Source organism: Lactuca virosa, chromosome 7, assembly GCF_052849685.1.
Source record: "Lactuca virosa cultivar CGN04683 chromosome 7, Lactuca_virosa_CGN04683_v6, whole genome shotgun sequence".
NCBI lineage: Eukaryota > Viridiplantae > Streptophyta > Magnoliopsida > Asterales > Asteraceae > Lactuca > Lactuca virosa.
The window spans coordinates 99,080,234-99,084,744 of record NC_136432.1 but is presented as its reverse complement, the minus strand read 5'-3'; positions in this window follow the sequence as shown (position 1 = coordinate 99,084,744).

Below are 4,511 nucleotides of genomic sequence, written 5' to 3'. Positions count from 1 at the left end.
TCGAGACAACGTCTGGTACGAAAAGTGTTGGCGACATCTGCCAACCATCTGCTACTAACAAAGGGGTCCCTAACCCCCATGACAATTTGAAGCCTCACAAACTCTGAATTCCCGAAACATCAACGTACGGGTCCCTATCATGACTGCAATCTCAGTGCAGAATGCACTCGGCTTCTCATCAAAAATCTCTATAATGCCCTCATTGATCATACTGAGGATCACAGGAGTCTGTCAATGATACCGCGCGTAATCTCAGATGGAATGAACTCCCTCATGTGATCATCGAGCTGCCCGACTACAGAGTCCGAGCCTGATCCCTCGTCGACACCAGAACTACCATCTTGTCTACCATGTAGCGTCACTATACTCGGGAATAAACCATAACAGTCATCATAATACTCATCATAACTAGAGGGATCTCACACACTACAAGTTCCCTGGGTTTGTCTCAGCCTTCCTTGATTCGAGTACGGATCCTCTGCTTTCAGTAGTACGGGCCCATACTACCTTCCACATCTATCTGTACTTTCCTCAAGAACTGCATTGACTCCACCAAGTCCCTTCTACTGCTACTGCTCTCTGCTACTCTCATCCTAGGCTTGCCCTAGGGTAATCACCATCCCACTCTGTCTTCAGCTGCTGAAAGACTTCCCATCAATGTCAACTAACTAACTCATGGATATAGCCACATGCAATATAGATCAGATAATCCTTCGAGTAAAGGACTCATCCCTAGAACGGTTGGACTCAGACAAGAGCTGCGCAATAGGTCCAAGTCCATCACTCTGAGATTATCCAGCCCGTGCCACATGTGACTTAGCATGTTCACTTACTAGCTAACTCACATCGCTAGAAGTCCCACAAAGCACAAAGCAAGCAACATTCGGATAATGGAAAACTAACCACATAACCCAATCGAACTATTCTATCCTCTACTCAGGAATCTGTACTAGCATGTAATTCATAAAGCTCATACACAAATATTAGGCATAACCTAAACAGGCTATCGTACCCCTGGCTGGTCAATTCTAGCATGCAAGTCTACTAGCTCATAAAAGCATACAAAGGAATCTCTTCCTAGATCCTTAGTCCCAACTAGCATGTAATTCTCATAAAGCTGACACATATGATAGTCACATAAGGCATCATTCCTAGATCCTTAGCTATAATCTAGCATGCAGTTCTCATAACCATATCATAACATAAACTTGTATGGGTAATTTGGGAGTAATTACTTGAGCTCGGCTGATTGCATGCACCACACCCTTTTCTCTTTTCAAAGTTCTTTTCTTTCTAAAAATTCTTCTCGCTTTTTCTAAAACTCTTTTCTTTTGCAAAAATTGATTTTCCTATTGAAAACATCTACACCAATTCCTTAGTTTGAGTTCAGACACACCCGAAAGCGTGCCCGAATCCCTCAAACCAAGGCTCTGATACCAACTTGAAACATCCCAAAAACACGGTCCAAAAATTTTGTTTTAAATCATTAACAAAACCATAATTATCTTTCAACATATCAATCATAAATCGTATATCTCAAGACCATAATAACATCTGTCAAATATATCAGAGTATAAACAACCCAGGCTGAACAAATGGTGTGTGCACTGCAATCTTCCTGATCTCCTCTTTTGAAAACCTAAGCACCTGAAACAAAAACTGAAAACCGTAAGCACGAAGCTTAGTGAGCTCCCCCAAACTACCACATACCATACACATAACATATAACAATCACATAACTCTGGGACTACTCCCAACTGCATCGGGACGAATCCCGACATCGGCTTACCCGACATCGGACTCCTGCCCGACATCCGACCACATCGGGCATCGGGCTTGCACCGACATCGGGCTTACCCCGGCACATACAAAACATAACATATATCATAAACACATAACATAATCACATGATCTGCATCAGGCTTGACCCGACATCGGACCGAAGCCCGGAACATATAATGCATGACATAACAACTAACATACATCAGGCTTGCCCTGGAACATATAATGCATGGCATAACAACTAACATATATCAGGCGTACCCCGGAACACATAATCACATAGCATGTAAGCTAACATACATCGGACTTGCCCCGACATCGAGCTTACCCCGGAACACTTAACACATAACATATAACATAGTCGCATATACTGCATCGGGCTTGCTCGGCATCGGACCGAAGCCCAGAACACATAACACTAACACATATACATGCATGAATCACAAATACATCAAGCATACTTTACTACTTCTCGGGACCGCCCCGGCATCAGACTGAGATCCGAAAACATATAAACTGCATCGGGCTCACCCTTACATACTCTACTACTTAAACGGGCCGGCATTGGTGCCTTAGACCCATTCCTACTGGAGGAAAACTCACCTCACACTGCTGAAGTCCCGCTGATAAAACCCTAGCTGCTGGATGACAGATTCCCGAATCTATCACATCAAAATAACACCCAATTAATAATTGGGTTCTAACACATAATCGTAAGTCCATGCCTGGGGTAAAATACTGATTTACCTCAATCTTAGCTTGATCTATTCCCAAAGCCCAATCCAAAGGCCCAATAGTCAACTATGAGTCAAAGCCCAACATATGGCCCAATTTTCCAAATTGGGCCCAAACCTTTACATGGTCATAATTAAAGGCCTAACTACTTAGTCCATTTCAAACATTTGGCATTTCTAATGGTCCAATATCATATAACCATTAAGGCCTAAACTATGTCACATCTATGGCCCAATTTTCCAAATTGGGCCCAACCCTCACATATGGGCCTTACCCTAAAGCCCATCTAATTGTTCTAGTCCATTTGCTTGCTCTTGAATGGTCCTTTATTATCCCAATCACCAAGGCCCAATAGGAAGACCCAACTCAAAGTCCAAGTGAAATTAGGGTTTCACATAAAATGACAATTAGGGTTAGGTGTTTCTCACTTAACCCATTAAGGAGTTAATCCATTAAGTCCTTTACTCTACTAGATAAATGATATGGAATAATTTAGTCTTAATACGCAATCCAATCCCAATGGCCCAAAGGTGGGTCCCAATAAATCCAAGGCCCAAATACTCACAATTAGGGTTTTCTAAACCCTAATTAAGGTTTCCACCCAAACATGGCCCAATAGGCCCAAAATTAATCTTTAAGCCCATTAGGGTTTTGCTAGGTCCATTAGGGTTTTGCTAGTGGGGCACCACCCACTACCACCTCGGGTAGTGGTGGTCAACGGCGGCTCACGACGGCGGCCACCACCTTACGGTCGTGGTTATGGTTCTTTTCATTACATCTTCTACTAATTACCATTACAAGCTTTTAATCCACAAATAAACACACACACAAACTACTGCAACACACACACAGCCACTCTAGTGGTGGCCAGCGGCGGTACAAGGCGGCAGCCACCACCTCACGGTGGTGGCGGTGGCTATTTCCGACTTTCCGGCTAGACAAAACGCCCCATACATAAACTAGGGCACACACCACACGACATAACATACATTAAAATGGAATCACACACTCACACAATCTCACAGCCACCACCACGACGGCTGGTGGTGACATGACACGGCAGGAGGAAGTAGAAGCGACGGCAGGTGGTGGTTTGCATCGACAGCCACCACCTCATGGTGGTGGCGAGTTTCCTTAAGTCTCGGCCTATCAACACACGACTAGCTGAGCATGATTGTCGCGAGCCAAACAACATAGCGCACCCCGACCTCAGTCACCCTCGTAGTGGCGCAAGGCAGTTGAAGAAGAACACCAGCCGCAACAGCCACCCGGAGTGGCTGCTACGGCGACATTGCGGTGGATGAAGAAGGCAGAAGAAGAAGAAGGAAACACTGAGAGGTGGCTCAGCGGCGGCACGACAGCGACAACATCTCTAGCGGCCGGAGATGGCGGCTCGCTGGTCGGAGAAGCAATGTAACAGTGGTTGTCGGACTCGACACTGATGATGGCGGCTGTGGTAGCGGGTGGACAATGGAGGAAGGAAAAGTGGCGGTTGAGCATAAATTAGGGTTAGGGTTACTCGGCTTCTCTTCATGAAGCGGGAAAGAATGAGCACCGGGTCTTAACCCATGTCCCATCCAAACATTCGACCATTATGCCAATACTAGTCCCTCCTCCCATAATCTTTTTCAATTTAACTCCAGAATTTACCCCTTTATCCCCTGACTTTCAAATCATTTACAAATTAAATACAATATTTATCCTTTTGCCCTTGATTCCATAATTCTCTTTCATAATAAGTCCTAATAATTACCAAACATACCCCCACTTCTAAGATTCTTCTCAATCAACTCCGTAATTTACTAAACAACCCTCAACTATCAAAATTCTTCACAATTTAGTCCGGGAGTTACATTTATTAATTTATTTGTTTATTTATTAATTAAACGGGGTGTTACAGTTTGGGTTCTTGTTGGGCCATTTCTTGGACTAAGTTGTTGTTGGCCTTCATGGGCTAATTGGCAACATGTTTATGCACTAAGGAAATTATCGGG